Source organism: Vipera ursinii, assembly GCF_947247035.1.
Source record: "Vipera ursinii genome assembly, chromosome: 1".
In the NCBI taxonomy this organism is placed as follows: Eukaryota; Metazoa; Chordata; class Lepidosauria; order Squamata; family Viperidae; genus Vipera; species Vipera ursinii.
The window spans coordinates 280,759,997-280,778,596 of NC_139512.1; positions in this window are offsets into that span (position 1 = coordinate 280,759,997).

Below are 18,600 nucleotides of genomic sequence, written 5' to 3' on the forward strand. Positions count from 1 at the left end.
GGCAAACATCTCAGAAGGGACCGTCCCTAGTTTCTTAGGCTGTAAATTGGGAACGGGGAGAGAGCTGTACTGTACTTTCAGACTTGCAAGATTTTGTTAATGTAACCTTACAATAAAGTTAGACCTGGTACTTCAGTGTGTTCTTTCTGATGGGACTATCGTGCTAGGCTGACAGAAAGAGACATTCTAAGTTTTTTACTGCTGTCTAATGGTCATCCGGATTTTGGTAGCTCAGATCTAGTATCCATAGGATAGACACAATCTGCTAGAGTCGCTGCACTGCACTACACCACACTCCCAAGAGAGTATCCCATATTGCTTCTGCTGCCATTCCTCCCAAAGAACAAGTGCAGGTCCTAGGGACTAGAACAGATTTGCTTCGTAATGTAATGCTGAAAAAGAAATTTCCACCTTAAAGTCCAGAATGTGCTACGTGTCTAGCAATTGTAATATTATTGTTGTGGCTTTTGACATACGGTACCTTAAAAACAGCTGAAATGACCTTAAAATTTCTACTTCTTTCACAGTTATAACATTACACATTGCTACATTACAAAAAAACCAACTCTCCTGTAGTCCTTCTGTGACCTCTGAACAGCTATCATATATGAAAAATATATTGACCAAGTAAAGCCTTTAAAAATGAAAGTCTTTGTTGGACAGTGTTATAGTCACTTTCCCCTGTGGTTGTTCCTTACAACGGCTGCTTCCATTCAAGTTGCAAAAATTGATCAACTGATTTCTGTGAATCCAAAAATGGTTTTGTGGTTTCTTTATTCTGGCACTTTTAATAATTATAAACACTTATCCTCTATACCAGTAGTTTTCAATCTGTGGACAGCAGACCCCTGGGGGGGCTGTGGTGTCATCACAGGGGATCCACGAAGACTTGAAATGTTATGATTTAAATCTTGAGTTAAGTCTTGGGGCTTCGTGGCTGCAGTCCATGATGAAGAACAGGTAGAGAACCACTGCTCTATGCCTTTATTCTCTATAAAGCTATTTCATCTGCGGGTGTAGATTTTCACTAGCATTTGAATTCCACAGTCCATAATATGGTGTAAATGCTTGCTATTTCCAGAAAAGCCACTTTTTAAGTAACAAACTTTTCCCAAATCCCTGCCTTTCACTAACAATACATTAATTGTACTAAGAACACTAAATTGTGCTAGGGGATTAGCATATCAACAAAGACATTGTTTTCCTTTTTAACTAGCATGCTTGCCTATGTATTTCAATCTGTAACTCATAGTTGAATAGTTGTTTGAAATGTAGATATCCCCTCTCTCTACACTGAAGTGCATTAACTCTTCTGAAAGTCCTCACATACCAATATCCACTGGTACATGTATGAATTCAGAAGATGTGAGGTAACATGTACTTAATTTTTTTGCTATATGCCCAGCTATGTGCCCAGAATATAATATGAAATATGGATGGTTATTCAAGAGAGTCTGGTGTTCTTTTTTTCTTTTAATTATCAATTGCACCAGGATGTGCAAGCTGAAGAAGTTCTCTCTTTTCTTCTCAGCTCCGATATCTGATCAAAACAAGTTGCAGAACTGTTGAGAAGCTGTCCTGTTTGTTGGATGAAATGTTTGTTCTCCTCTTGGCAGCTTCCAGGACAAGGTGCTGCGCTGCGTATTCTCATTCTGAAACTTTGCTGTTGGATTCATTCACCTTAACAAAGATTATACAAAGCAGTACAGAGGCCTTCCCTATTCTTAAGCAACCCATTCTTCCCAGTCAAGAAGGAAGCCAAAATGCTATTTTGGTATCCAGATTTAGCATTTGAAAATATACAAGGAATACATTCCATTTGCCTGGAACTTGTCCTTGCATTGTAATTAATTGATCTTATCACTCTGTTCCAGATCTAAAAGGGAATGCATTTGCAGTATAACAAAACCATATTGGAAAATGTTCATGTAAATACCACAGTGTAAAAGATAGAACAGAAATGCAGGACAACCTGTAGTGAATCTTTAGGTATTTCTTTGTCCCAATGAAATCAAAGGATAGGAGCATTGAAATGGCTTTTGGACCTGAATTAATTAGGGAAGCCACATAATGCAGAAATTGGTTTCTTTTCTCTAAATAAATAATTGAAAAATAAGTAGAAATGAAACAAAAATTTCTTCATCTAGGACAGGGGTGTCAAATTCTCTGTGGGTGCACCGGACTTATGGAACCATCTTCCGGTAGAGCTCCGGATGGCGCCCGACCTCCGCTCCTTCCGGCATGACCTTAAAACCCATCTCTTTAAGGAAGCGGGCCTGGCCTGATGGGATGGGGTGGGTTTGTTATTATGACTTTAATTTTAAATTTGTACTATGGGCATTGTTTAATCATGTTTTAATAATTTTAACTTTTGTATCTGTCTTTTACGTATTGCCCTGTTAACCGCCCTGAGTCTCTTGAGAGAAGGGCGGTATATAAATTAAATAAATAAATAAATAAATAAATTCAATTTCATTGAGGGCCGCATCAGCATTGTGGTTGCCCTCAGGGGGCCGGGTGGGTATGGCCAGGGTGGGCGTGGCCTACTGGGTGGGTGTGGCTAGAGTGCGTATGGCCTACTGGGTGGGAATGGTCAGCTCTACATCGTTTGCATCAAGGGTACCTATGGGGGCCTGGGCAGGAGTGGGACAGATCTGAGGGTTTCTGGCAGAAGGAGGGTCTCTGGACCAGGGCCAAGGCAGTTGGGGCCATTCCCTCACTGTTTCCAGGATGGCTTCGCGGGCCACATGAAACCACTTCGCGGGCTGGATCCGGCCCCCGGGCCTTGTGTTTGACATGTCTGATCTAGGACTTCAAGAATAGGTACTCTATGGCCCAAACTAAAGTAATTATAAAGTAATTATAGAGAAATCTCTTTTGCACCTTGGGCATATTAGGGAGAAAACCTAGTGGCATATCTTGTGAAGTTCTCCCGATACTATCTATTGTTGGAAAAGCACATTAATGCTTATTCCATGATATAAATGCATAATGGCCAAACTTTGCCAGATCCTTAGAATCACTAATATGGGACATTAACCCATCTCTTCTATTGAGTGGCAAAACTTGGGGGTGGAGTTGAAAGAGGGATCAGCTACAATCTGTAGGTAGCCACAAGTGAATTAAGTCCTACCTCCCATGAATTCTGTTGACCCTTATCTAATCCCAAGCAGGTGCTCACTGTTAGTTGGGAAGTTCCCTGTGCATAAGGCATGTTTAGTTTAACTGAACTTTCGGGTGTGGACTTGATCTTTCTCAGTTGTCATTAATCTTCTCAACTAATAGTAAGCACCTGCTTGAAGTTAGATAAGGATCAACATAATTCAAGGGTGGGAGGAGGGCTGGACATAGTTTCCTTGTGGCTACAATGATATTCTAAGCTGACCCCTCTTTCAATTCCACCTCCAGGTTCTGCCACTCCTGCTCGTACATCTATAGACATGATTATATTGTCTGCCCAAATGTTTGGGATATATAGTGTCAGTGTGATGATTAAGTAAATGAAGCCATCACACAAAAAACCTGAAACCAGTCCACCTCTCAGCTTTATTCCTGAAGGAATGAGTACAGAATAGAGTGAACTGAGGTTTCCACAATGACCAACTGTCAATGAGAGGAGAAGGCATTGAGAAGGTTGGGTGGAAGGATGTAACAGCAAAGCTCTGTGCCTTTCTCCAAATATATCCTCCATCTATCAGAGTGGCTGGTATAAATAAGAGTACCTGGCTATAGAAGGCTAGAGCTAATAACAGGGAAATAACATGGAACAGCTAAGTCACAAGTGAAGTAGCTAGTTCAATTGAGAGAAGAATATCTAAAAATTGCACTTGTACTCCTAAACAGATTTGATTTCAACAAGCCTGAGTACCTTCTAGAACAGGGGTGTCAAACTCCCAACGTCACGTGACGTGTCGCAACTTATCGGGACTTTTTTTCCATTGCCGGCAATGGGGTGGGCGCGGTTTCATCATGACGTATCCGGCCCGCAGGCCGGCAGTTTGACACCCCAGTTCTAGAAGACTGTTTGGTAAAAAAATAATTTGGGGGGGAGGGAAGAAAAGTATCAAACCTGGGGGGAAAAAACTTTGTTTTGTGTGTTGCTTTATTTAATATACAGGAATGCTAACTTCACTTGAAGTATTTGAATGATAAATATTTTATCTAGTTTCTAAACATTACATCACTGACTAAACCTATCTATTTTCTTGTTACATTCCACTAAATGATGTGACCAAAATAGAAGAATCCCAAATAGGGAAAATATTTGGTATGGAAACAATAGTAAAAGAATGTTACACAATTTTTTGGAGACACATATTTCTAAAGGAAGCAAAACAAAACCCTTCCTTCCTTCCTTCCTTCCTTCCTTCCTTCCTTTCTTCCTTCCTTCCTTCCTTCCTTCCTTCCTTCCTTCCTATAAATATATTTTCATTTTAATCACTTCAAGTGATTAAAAATAAACAAAAACAACACACAAAACAGGTAGCAAGTAGCTAGAAGAATAATAGCAACAACAACAAACTTTTCAGGGGATAGAATGCAAGAATTCTCCTTTCCTAACCATCTAAAATGATATAAAGAGAATTGGAAATACCAGCAAAGCCGGTAAAACTTCCAAACAACAAACCTGTGCATTATTCAAGCACAGTTTATAAAACTGTATTCATTGTCAAAACTCCATTTTATTTGAGGAAAGACTTTGGTAGTTAAAAATGGGCAGGGGGATTTTTGTGTGTGAATTTGGTTCATGAACAAAAATTTTAAGCAAACCTGATGTTATTATGTTAGTAAACTGAGAAAAACTTAAATTAGCAGATTTGTTGCCTTTTTGCTAGTTAGCTGGAATTGCCCAGCTCTTCAAAATATTCTCTACTAAGTTGTGGAAGCAAAATTGCAGGCACCTTATCACCTTCTTTCCCTATTATTTTCAAGGTTCAAGGTCTTGGTGATGGTTTTTAAGTCCTTACATGGCTTGGGTCCGGAATACCTCGGGGACCACCTGGTGCCGGCGTCGACTGCCCTCTGCCCTGTGCGTTCCCACAGAGAGGGCCTCCTCAGGGTGCCTCCGGTCAGAGAATGCCGGCTGGTGGCCCCCAGGGGGAGGGCCTTCTCTGTGGGTGCCCCGGCTTTGTGGAATCAACTGCTCCGGATGGCACCGGATCTCCGCTCCTTCCGGCGCGGGTTAAAGACCCATTTATTCGAACAAGCTGGCCTGGCCTGATGGGGAGTTAAATCAGGGTTTTAATATTTGTATATTTTTACTGTTTTACTTTGGGCAATAATTTAATTGTTTTTTAACTTTTGTACTTGTGTATTTTTATTTATGCCCTGTTCACCGCCCTGAGTCCTTCGGGAGAAGGGCGGTATAAAAATTTAATAAACTTAAACTTAAACTTATTTGAACTTTCTCCCCAGCATCAGGCAGATTTGCTAATAAAGCTGTAATCTTATCCCAGGTGTGGGAGGAAAAGAGAGCAGGTTTGTGTCTGGGGGTCTGCAACCACTAGCAAACAGCAGCTGAACAATAGAAGGCATTTTTATTTCAGAACGAGTACATAGTCCAAAAGAGAGGAAAAATAACAGCACGGTAAGACAAAGCGCAATGTAAAAAAGGTGCAAAAGCTCTACATGTTGGCTGTTAAAAGAAAAAGGAAATTTCAGGGAGAAGGGACTTAAAACAGAACAGGATTAAGAAAGAAATGTTGATATAAAATAGTAATAGCATAGAGTATAGTACATAGATGATTGCAATAAAGCAATCGGTAATAGAGTAATAGTATACTAGTCAGAGTAACTATAGTAATAATACAAAGATAGCAATAGAATAGAGGAAGCACTCACATATCATTTTTGTATGTGTCATGGTTCTGACAGACAGAGACAAATAAAGCAGAACTCCGAGGCTTGCAAGTTCCTCAAAGAACATGTTTATTGATACAAAATATCGGCACATCAAAAGTGAAACCAAGTCTGAATAGACATGGAGCAATCCCCAATACAAAGTTAAGAAATCCCACCCCTAAAGCTATGCAAGCTATTATGTTCCCCAATACAACTTCCTGGCGGGCTTTTCACAAAACGCCCAGCCTACAGTCCCAAGAGCAGCTGATGACCTTGGTTCCCATGGGGAAAAGTCTGTTTTGTCTAGCAAATCACCTGGTAAATCCCCCTCCCTCTGTGCTATATGCCAACTGAAAATGAGTAGGGAAAAATGGCTGCAGCCACACTCATTTTCAAAGTTGACAGTCGGCTCCTCTTCAGAAAGAAAGAGTCTCCTGCAGAGGAAACAAAAATCAGGTTAGGTATCCCCTCGGGGCTTGTGAGGGTATTTATCATAAATCTTTTTCATCAATCTATCCGCCTTCACATTTGTACATTTCACCCATGTAGCCTCTGAAAGGGGATAGCCTTTCCACTGGACAAGGTATTTTAGCTTTCCCTTGTACAGCCTAGAATAGAGAATATATTTTATCTCATAATGCGTCTCTCCCTCTACCACCATTGGACTAGGCGGCTCTTTTGGAATAGGTCTCAAAGTGGATTCTGACACAGGTTTCAAAAGACTGCAATGAAACACCAGGTAAACTTTCCCCAACAATCATGGAAGTTTTAACTCCACTGTCAGAGGGTTTATGATCCTGATAATGGGGAAAAGACCAAGGAATTTTGGACCCAATTTTTATGCTGGGCAACTTTAACCATAGATATTTCATTGAAAGATAAACTAACTGTCCAACATAAAATGGTTTTTGAGGGGAACATCATTTGTCTGCTTGCTCCTTGTAAACCTTGGTGACTTTGGTCAATGCCTTCTTCATGTTCACCCAAATCCCCTGGAAAGATGTCACCCATTGGTCCAAAGTCTAGGAAGTAAGAGGCTCCTGTGGGAACTCAGGCATGGGCACAAAATCTCAACCCGTCACTATTTTGAATGGGTGAGGCCAGTGCTACTGTGCACAGTATTATTCTAGGCTACCTCTGCAAAAGGTAAAAGGTCAGCCCAATTAGACTGGTGGTAATTTACACAACATCTGAGGTACTGTTCCACCATTGCATTAGATTTCTCAGCAGCTTCATTAATATTTGGATGAATAGCCGATGAAAGCCCCTAGGAGGACCCAATCAGTTTAACAAACTCCTTCCAGAACTTTGCAGTAAACTGGATTCCTCTGTCAGAAATAATCCTCTTTGGGGCACCATGGAGTCGGTATATGTGCTTCAAAAACAGTTTGGTTAGCTTCTGGGCAGAAGGAAGTCCTGAGCAAGCAATGAAATGTGCCTGTTTGGAAAATAGATCAATCACAGTCCATATCACAGTGTCCCCCTTGCTCTCAGGTAATTCTACTATAAAATCCATGGCTATCTCCTCCCAAGGCTGAGAGGGGTCAGCCACTTGCTGCAATAAACCTGGTGGATTTCCAGGATGCTTCTTCATGGTGACACAAGTGGCACAACTTTTTACATAACTCTCAATGTCCTTTTTCATTCTCGGTCACCAGAACTGCCTGCGCATTAGATACAATGTTTTTTAAAATCCAAAGTGACCCACTTGCTTAGTGTCATGACTCCGTTGCAACACCTGGAGTCTGAGGCCTTCAGGGAGATAAAGCTTAGAACCTCTCCAAGCTTATCCCCCCCTTAAAGTCAATATAGATTTGTTATCTTTAAACCAGACATCAGTCTCTAACTTCTCCTTCAATTCCTTTAGCGATTGGTCGTCAGTACCAGCAGGGGGTCTCTCTGTGTGTAATCTGGTTGTTCTCTGGGAAGTGAATTGCGGCAGAGCAATAATAGAGTTAATTACTTCCTCTCTGTTGCTCTTGAACTGGGGTATTCTAAACAAGGTATCAGCCAAAAGGTTTTTGCCTCCAGGAAAATATTTTAAAGTGAAATTAAAATAGTTGAAGTATTGAGCCCACCAAACTTGCTTGGGGGATAATTTGCAGGGGGTCTTGAGAGCCTCCAAATTTTTGTGATCAGTCCATACCTCAAAAAGTATTTCTCCCCCCCTCCAAGAAATGACACGTCAGCAAAACCCAATGAACTGAAAAAGCCTCTTTCTCCCAAACTACCCACCTCCTCTCAGTCTCAGTTAATTTCTGAGAAGTGTAAGCGCAAGGTTGTAACTCTCTTCTGTGAATTTTTTGTAAAAGAATGGCACCCACAGCCACATCACTTGCATCAGCTTGAATGATGAATTGTTAATCGGGGTCAGGGTGTTTAAGGACCGGTTCAGCTGTAAAGAGTCACTTTAATTTTTTGAATGGTGCCTGGCACTCTAATGACCATTGCAATGGCTGACAAGGTCAGGGTTTTCCCCCACTTTGGGCTGGAACTCCAGGGAGGGAAAAGGAGAGATGGGTAATTTTTGGCGCTTCTCACCACAGCACCCACCTCCTGGGCAACAGGAATCATATCTTTTACCTCCAACTAGCTGAACTTCTCCTTTAGCTGTTTGAGCAAGGGGCTCTGGACTGTTGACTGAAATCTCCACTCTCCAGAGTTGTCTCATCCCATCGAGCCCTTTCCTTTCTTTCCGTCCACAGACGAAGAACCCTGGGATGGCAGCAGTAAAAGCTCCTGTCCAGCAGTTACAGGAGTGCTCCTGTGCTGAGGGGCAGCCTCAGCTTGGGACAGGTCCACTAAGGCTGTAGTTCCTTCCTGCGTTACCAGTTTCTCAGGTTGGATCAACCTGGTTTTCTTACGAGCCCCTGCCAGTGACGCCTCCTCAATGGCTGGAGTACCAGCCTGCACTCCAACAGCCTGAGTCCCGTTGCCACTAGCAACATTTTCAACTTTCTCCTCCATCTCGAGTCTTCACTGAGTCTTTACCGCTCTCCCAAAAGTGAGTGGGTAGGCAGTTGGGGCCCAGCACCCCAAAAAATTAAGTTTTTAGGAGACTTGGTTTAATGTCATGGTTCCGACAGACAGAGACAAATAAAGCAGAACTCCGAGGCTTGCAAGTTCCTCAAAGAACATGTTTATTGATACAAAGTATCGGCAGGTCAAAAGTGAAACCAAGTCTGAATAGACATGTAACCATCCCCAATACAAAGTTAAGAAATCCCACCCCTAAAGCAATGCAAGCTATTACATTCCCCAATACAACTTCCTGGCAGGCTTTTCCTAAAACGCCCAGCCTGCAGTCCCAGGAGCAGCCAATGACCTTTGTTTCCATGGGAAAAAGGTTGTTTTGTCTAGCGAAGCACCTGGTAAACCCCCCACTCCCTCCATGCTATGTGTCAACTGAAAATGAGTAGGGAAAATGGCTGCAGCCATGCTCATTTTCAAAGTCAACAATATGTTTGTTTTACATTTACATAACAAAAATAAAACATATTCTGGAGAAAAGAAAGAACTTCCCTGGGGATGGGACCTAGCATGAGCCGAAAGCTTGGAAGAATAAACCTTTGGTCCCAGTGGCCAACTCAGATAGGATCCTGCAACATTATCCTGGGACATGTCTATTTGCCTTCATTCATGAAAAATAAAACATCTCCTTAACCCTTGGAGGGATATAAAGAAAACACCTGTCCAGGATCCAGTACTTGTGTGGGTCTCTTGAGTCTGGGTCAATCTAGTTGGGTAGTTTTAAAAAGACCCTGTGGAACAAGTAAGCAGAATTGGAATCTGATTTCAAATTTTGTTAGCTTATGCCCTAATGCTCAAGAGTCTTAATCAGCATTTTCAGTCCAATATAAAAAAATCAGAATATTTTTTAACTCAAATGTTAGCAGATGTGTGGGGGGGGGCACATAGTATGAATATATATTGTATCTCTATTTTTAAAAGGGTTTTTTTCTGAAAGTGAAGGAAGCAGAAACCACAGACCTTCTAGCACCTTATAGTGAACACAAGTCTAACATTTCATAATTGAGTCCTGTTCTTCTGTGAGGCCATGAATCTGTTTTCAGTGCAAAAATGCATTAATACAGCAGTTGTTTAAACAAACAGCATTCCATTCCCCACTTTGTTTCTTTAATCTTTTCAAACAAAAAGCCATCTGAAGTACCTTTTTGTGAAGTGCAATAAGTAAAGCAGGGTGTTTTTTTAGATTCCTACTTGTTTTTTCATAAGTTCAATTCTATAAGCACAGGTTATACATTAATGACGGCCTGCCTCACAAAAGCGATAGGCTTCTGTTCTAGTTCAGTACTACTCAGGCAACAATGTATTTCACTCAGCTTTGCACCTGAGAATCTACTACAGGTATTGTTGGAATTTACATTAGCTGCAGTAAAGCGGAGGGTGAATTTGTAGGGGACTTGGCCACTGGGAGAGCCCAGAGGGGTTTATTATATGAATATGGGGGTAGAGAGAGCGAGGGTTCTGGCTAGCACTGAGAGTTAGCATTGGAGTGCTTCCAGAGTTCCCTCCAGCTCCAGAGAGTCCTGGATGAAATGGATTATCTGTACCCCTTTCAGTTGAGTTTTAGGCCAGGTTACAGGACAGAAGAGGGACACAGTGGCTCAGTGGGTTAGGACGCTGAGCTTGTCAATCTGAAGGTCGGCAGTTTGGTGGGTCGAATCCTGAGTGCCGCGTAACAGAGTGAGCGCCTGTTATTCGTCCCAGCTTCTGCCAACCTAGCAGTTCGAAAGCACGTAAAAATGCAAGTAGAAAAATAGGGACCACTACGGTGGGAAGGTAACAGCGTTCCATGCGCCTTTGGCGTCTAGTCATGCCGGCCACATTCTGCATTTAATTGGGCATATCTTTCTTTTTCTCCCTTGCCTTTCGCTTCCCTCCTTTCCTCAGCTATTTGCAAAGCTTCCTCAGACAGCCATTTTGCTTTCTTGCATTTCTTTTTCTTTGGGATGGTTTTGGTTGCTACTTCTTGTTATCATTCTTGTTATCATTAGTTATCCTTAGTTAAAAAATAATTCCATCATCCAAAACTTTGTTATACTGTATTTAACAAACAGATGCTGCTCTGCAATCTGGCTGCCTCATTGGTGTGCTGCTGAGGAGAATTTGGCTCTCCAGATTTGGCTTTCCTTCAGCTTTTTTTTTCTGTGTGCAAAAAAGGTGCCAGAACGCCATTCTGAGCGTTCTATGGGAGGAAAAGCCCTGACTAAAGTAATAGTAGTATAAACCCCAAAGATGCTTTTTTCCACAAAACATTGAAGTAAAACATTTTCAGGGGGAAAAACCCAAGAAAGTTCCAGTTTCTTTTTGGAAAAAACACCTTTGCGATAACCATAATCTGGATGGTTGATAATTTCCATAGACACTAGTGCAGGCATGTCAAACTCATGATGTCACGTGACATCACACGATGTATCGTGACTTTTTCCCCATTGCCAGCAATGAGATTGATGCAGTTTCATCGTGATGCATCTGGCCCAGGGGCCAGCAGTTTGACATTCCTGCACTAGTGTATAAAGCTAAGGTAATTTTTAATCTACTATGTGACGTTCAACTTCTGTATTCAGGATTGAATAAAAGTATAGAAAAAATTCAGTCTAACTTTCTGAGGACTATTTTGAGTTTATCCAGATGTGCTAAGAACACTGGACTAAGACTCGAAATGGATCTCCCTGCAATTAATACTTTAGCTTGGACATAGACTTTGAATGTTTGGATCAATACACAACAAAATTTAGCCTCAGAAAATTACCTAGCCCTGAGGTTGAAAGACACCTATGTCAACACTTAGCAAAAAAACTTAACTCCAGAATTACTTCCATCAGTCTTGTTATATTCACCATATTACAAATTTTGAGCCACACATATTGTATACTGCAGATATATCAGAAGACTTCCATTTGAAGTCACTGTGAATTATATTAGGTCTAGCCTAGCAATTCTGCTGTTAGGTGTAGCCTAGCATCCAATGAGTTCCATATTAGTCTCTTATTCATTCATGTTGCTCTCTTGAGGTTTTTTTTCTTTAAATCCAGTAACTATCTTTTGTCACTGTGTATAAATGCTAGGTGAAAAATAAATATTATGTGATTATTCACGGTTACGCAGGTGCACCATGAAAAAGGTTTTATAAAAAGACATCATGGTCTCTCTCTGTCTGCAAATCCTAATTAAATGATATGATGAAGTAATATTGCAAAATAGATTCCATATTCTCTTTACTTCTTGCCAATACCACTGATAGGAGTCACAATATTGTTAGTTGGGAATTATGTTATTCAATAATGTAGGGAAACTCACAATTATTGAAACCCCCATAATCCAACAATTGGTGAGGATGAACTAAAGGGGAAGAATAGCATCAGGATAATAGTCATAAAAATAGTGCCCAGATTAGCCCAATAAAATAAATAAAACCAAGAATAAAATCCATAAAACATAAAACAACGGACAACTGTGCTAATTGCAGGATATAAAAACATGTTTTATTTCACAGCTTAATTTGTTTTACACCAAAAAGCTAGCATATTTTCTCCTCATTTAGGCAACTGATGATACACTATAAACCAAAATGTTTCACAGAACAGGAAAAACCGTTGAGAAGGATTCTAAGGCAGCCCACCCAGAGGAAGAAGAGAAGAACAGGCACTTTGCTCTGTCTAATAAACAAATCTGCAAAATGTGCTTATGTACAAATTAAAGGGGGGGCAAGGGCAAGATGAAATGCATAATACCCCCTCAGGATAAATTAAACAATAAGTGTATAGTTGCCTTGTTATTACCGAGAACAATGCAGTAGCTATTGTAGTTGGTCATAACTCATGCACTGCTTACATTTCAACAGAGGTTTTACTTGCTCAGGCTGTAAACTTAACCCTGCAAGTAAAATATTGTATAAACACATCAGTTTTTATTTTAAAAAGATGGATTTTATCTGACAGTTATTCTTAATGCTTCAAACCCCCCAAAACCCTATATTTAGTAATATCCGGGGAATGAGTCAGGCTTTGTACCTTGAACAGAAAGGGCAGCTTGATAAATTGCTGTCCAAGCCAAGGAGTCTTTTGTTAAAGAGACAAATTTAAAGCAGTCCTGCAAATATGTCAATGGATAACTACAGGTTATCCTGCATTCCAGTTATTCCAGAATCTGTAGCAGTGTTTCTCAACCTCAGTGGCTTTAAGATGTGAGGATTTCAACTTCCACAATTCCCCAGCCAGCAACTGACTTTCAAAAACAAAGATATGACAGACTAAGTTCAGATTCTTGTGAGTACAATTCATTCCAAAACTCCATATTTAGCTTTGATTTTCTGAAGCCCAGTGCTGGATGAAAAGTTTTGGAAGAACAGTTGCCCGGTTTTATTCTTACTAAAAACCATGCATTGCTCCCACCTGACAGCCCCCACCATTCTGTGTGTAATAAAATGCTTCACCCACCATGGAAGCACAGACAAAGCCACAAAATAATTAGGAAAGGAAACTGCCATTACAAAAGAGATTCTTAAGTTCAGGCAAGGGGAAAAACATGAGAAAAAGATGGAGAGTAACTCTACTTTAATTACATTACATATAATTAGAGAATTACTTTGGTAGACTTTCAAGATTGTGTTACATTACCCATGATTATAAATCTGTTTTTTGTATGTGCAACCTACAGTTAAATAAGAACAAAAAAAAATTGTATCTTGCTGATATGAGTAAAGTATGGGTGATGCATAAATGAGAGCTAGGCAAAGGAGAGTAAATTATAGTTCACATAAAGGTGATAGAGCCAGAGATACAGTATAAGTAAACTATGTGTAATATGGTTATATAATGGGGATCTTCAAACTCTGCCCTTTTATGACTCATGGACTTCAGCTCCCAGAATTCCTCAGCCAGTGTTTGAATACCCCTGTTATATAAGATATACAACTCAAGATATAATAACTTGAGGTCAACTAGGGAAGAATATCCTTTATGGCACAGGATGTAATGTAATTCTGTTCAAATATTAGTGATGGCCTACCTCCCCTGGTCCTGCAGTGTAACGAGAATGGCAGGAATAGTCTTGTGGCCCAACCATCCAATGGCAAATTATATTCACTCAAGCACCACAGAGGCAGGAATACTGTGTGTATGATAAGACCAATGAGCGAAGTTAAATAATATGTCACTCTGAGTTTACTTTCTGAGCTCATCCTTTCCTGCATTAATCTAAATTAGCCTAAGCCCCCAGCCTCCCCAGAATGGAAAGGCAAGAAAACGTGTTCCTACTACAGTCCCATTTAGGATAAAATCCTACCCCTCCATTAATTCCTTGGAGAAAGCAATGTAATTGACCTTAGGTACTGTATCTCTCCCCTTCATGGATTATTGCCTTGTCGTGGCGAAGGGGCTTGCGTAATTCAATGAAGCTATGAGCTATGCCATGCAGGGCCACCCAAGACGGAAAGGTCATAGCAGAGAGTTCTGACAAAACGTGATCCACTGGAGAAGGAAATGACAAACCACTCCAGTATCTTTGCCATGAAAACCCTATGGACAGTACCAAAAGGCAAAACGATATGACGCTGGAAGATGAGCCTCTCAGGTCGGAAGGCGTCCAATATGCTACTGGGGAAGAGCAGAGGGCTAGTACTAGTAGCGCCAGAAAGAATGAAGCGACTGGGCCAAAGCCGAAAGGACGCTCAGCTGTGGATATGTCTGGTAGTGAAAGGAAAGTCCGATGCTGTAAAGATTTTTTCTCCATAGGAACCTGGAATGTAAGATCCATGAATCAAGGAAAGCTGGACGTGGTCAAACAAGAGATGACAAGACTAAACATTGACATCTTAGGCATCAGCGAACTAAAATGGACAGGAATGGGTGAATTTAATTCAGATGACCATCAGGTATACTACTGTGGGCAAGAATCCCTCAGAAGAAATGGAGTAGCCTTCGTAGTCAATAAAAAAATAGGAAAAGCAATACTGGGATACAATCCTCAAAATGACAGAATGATCTCAGTTCGAATCCAAGGCAAACCATTCAATATCACAGTAGTCCAAGTCTATGCCCCAACCAGCGGTGCTGAAGAGGATGAAATTGACCGGTTCTATGAAGCCCTACATCACCTTATAGAACTAACACCCAAAAATGATGTCCTTATCATCATGGGGGATTGGAATGCTAAAGTAGGAAGCCAAAAGATAACTGGAATAACAGGCAAGTTTGGCCTTGGAGTACAAAATGAAGCAGGGCACAGGATGATAGAATTTTGTCAAGAGAATACGATGGTCATAGCAAACACTCTTTTCCAACAACCCAAGAGACGGCTTTACACATGGACATCACCAGACGGTCAACACAGAAATCAGATTGACTATATGCTCTGCAGCCAAAGATGGAGAAGCTCTATACAGTCAGTAAAAACAAGACCAGGAGCTGACTGTGGCTCAGACCATGAGCTTCTTGTTGCAAAGTTTAGGCTTAAATTAAAGAAAGTAGGGAAAAGCGCTAGGCCAGTCAGGTATGAATTAAATCATATCCCTGTTGAGTATATAGTAGAGGTGACAAATAGATTTAAGGAATTAGATCTGATAGACAGAGTGCCTAAAGAGCTATGGACAGAGGTTCGCAACATTGTACAACAGGTAGCAACCAAAACCATCCCAAAGAAAAAGAAATGCAAGAAAACAAAATGGCTGTCTGAGGAAGCTTTGCAAATAGCTGAGGAAAGGAGGGAAGCGAAAGGCAAGGGAGAAAAAGAAAGATATGCCCAATTAAATGCAGAATTCCAGAGAATAGCTAGAAGAGATAAGAATGCCTTCTTAAATGAAAAATGCAAAGAAATAGAAGAAAACAATAGAATAGGGAGGACCAGAGATCTTTTCAAAAAAATTGGAGAGATGAAAGGAACGTTTCATGCAAAAATGGGCATGATAAAGGACCAAAATGGCAGGGACCTAACAGAGGCAGAAGAGATTAAGAAGAGGTGGCAAAATTACACAGAAGAACTATACAAGAATGAGCTTAACGTCCCTGATAATCACAATGAGGTGATCACTGACCTCGAGCCAGACATCCTAGAATGTGAAGTGAAGTGGGCCTTAGAAAAGCTGAGCAACAACAAAGCTAGTGGAGGTGACAGTATTCCAGCTGAGCTATTCAAAATCTTAAAAGATGATGCAGTAAAAGTGCTACACTCAATTTGCCAGCAAATTTGGAAAACTCAACAGTGGCCACAGGATTGGAAAAGATCAGTTTACATTCCAATCCCAAAGAAAGGCAGTGCCAAAGAATGTTCAAACTATCGCAACATTGCACTCATTTCTCATGCTAGTAAAGTTATGCTTAAAATTCTACAAGCTAGACTCCAGCAGTATGTGGATCGAGAACTACCAGAAGTATAGGGAGGATTTCGAAGAGGCAGAGGAACTAGAGATCAAATTGCTAACATACGCTGGATCATGGAGAAAGCTAGAGAGTTCCAGAAAAACATCTACTTCTGCTTCATTGACTATGCTAAAGCCTTTGATTGTGTGGATCATAACAAACTCTGGCAAGTCCTTAAAGAGATGGGCATACCAGACCATCTTATTTGTCTCTTGAGAAATCTATATGCGGGCCAAGAAGCAACAGTGAGAACTGGACACGGAACCACTGATTGGTTCAAAATTGGGAAAGGAGTCCGGCAAGGCTGTATACTGTCGCCTTGCCTATTTAACTTATATGCAGAGCACATCATGAGAAAGGCAGGGCTAGATGAATCAAAAGTTGGAATTAAGATTGCCGGAAGAAACATCAACAACCTAAGATATGCAGATGATACCACTCTAATGGCAGAAAGTGAAGAAGAACTAAAGAGCCTCTTGTTGCGAGTGAAGAAGGAGAGTGCAAAAGTTAGGCTGAAACTAAACATTAAGAAAACCAAGATCATGGCATCTGGCCCACTCAATTCCTGGCAAATAGATGGGGAAGAAATGGAGGTAGTGACAGATTTTATTTTCCTGGGCTCCAAGATCACTGCAGATGGGGACTGTAGCCAAGAAATTAAAAGACGCTTGCTCCTTGGGAGGAAATCCATGGCAAATCTAGACAGCACACTAAAAAGCAGAGACATCACCCTGTCAACAAAAGTGCGTATAGTCAAGGCTATGGTCTTCCCAGTTGCAATGTATGGCAGTGAAAGCTGGACCATAAGAAAGGCTGAGCGCCAAAGAATTGAAGCCTTTGAACTATGGTGCTGGAGAAGACTCCTGCGAGTTCCTTGGACTGCAAGGTGATCAAACCGGTCAGTCCTAGAGGAGATCAACCCTGACTGCTCTTTAGAAGGCCAGATCCTGAAGCTAAAACTCAAATACTTTGGCCACCTAATGAGAAGGAAGGACTCACTGGAGAAGAGCCTAATGCTGGGAAAGATTGAGGGCAATAGAAGAAGGGGACAACAGAGAATGAGGTGGCTGGATGGAGTCACTGAAACAGTAGGCATGAGCCTAGATGGACTCCAGAAGATGGTAGAGGACAGGAAGGCCTGGAGGAACACTGTCCATAGGGTCGCGATGGGTCGGACACGACTTCGCAACTAACAACAACAACTGTATCTCTTAGTAATTTGTACTAGAATTTAGACGTGTATTAAAGGGACAATTGTGTTGGACCCTTAAGTCAATAAACCTATGCAACTGTTGTTGGAATGCAACTTGTTGCCATCAGTACTCAGTGTGCCTACTGGAGGCAGAGTTTCTAAACATTTTTGTGGAACAAATTTCAGATTGAGAATCTTATCCTATGTTTCTTCCTTTTATTATTTCCTTTAACATGAGAGGACCAAGCGTGATGTAGGAGAATGCCCAGTGACATTGCATCTACTCCATTCATACTGCAGCATCTCAACCGATAGATGCTTCTCCCCTGGCAGATGATATACTAAAGGGAGAGAGGACCACAACCCTGAGGAAGAAATCAACCATCATGCCTCTAGACCTTTTGTTCATTTGCAAAAGTGGACTGGGCAATTTCACAAGAAATCACAACCAAAGTAGAGTAAGATTTGGCAAGGCAGACAGACAGCCAGTTTTATAATCACAGTTTACGCTGATCCACAGAGGAAGAAGATGAATAGCACATTAAAACCACTAGTGGAGAAATGGCCATAAGACAAGCATGACTGGATGTTTGTCACTCTGTCTGCCACAGGATGGCAGACAATATCCAAGAATATTTATTTATTTATTTATTTTATTATATTTATATACCGCCCTTTCCCGAAAAACTCAGGGCAGTTTACAGGGTGATTAAAACAAAAAATACAAAAGTTAAAAACAATTAAAAAAAATTATATCCATCCCTGAACAAATAAAACCCCAGTTAAAATTAAAATTAAAATTCTCAGCCTGGGCCAGAGAGCTCGAAGAGCCATGTCTTCAGGTCCCGGCGGAATGAACGGAGGTCGGGGGCAGTCCTAAGCTCCACTGGCAGCTGGTTCCAAAGGGCGGGCGCACCCACAGAGAAGGCCCTATCCCTGGGTGTTGTCCGCCGGCAATCTCTTACCGGCGGTACCCTGAGAAGACCCTCCCTGTGGGAGCGCACTGGACAAAGGGAGCTTGATGCCGGCAGCAGGTGTTCCCTCAGATAACCCGGACCCAAGCCATTTAGGGCTTTATAGGTCATCACCAGCACCTTGAATCTCACCCGAAGGGCAACCGGGAGCCAATGCAGCTCGCGGAGTAGAGGTGTTACATGGGAGTATCGGGAAAACCCCATCACAACT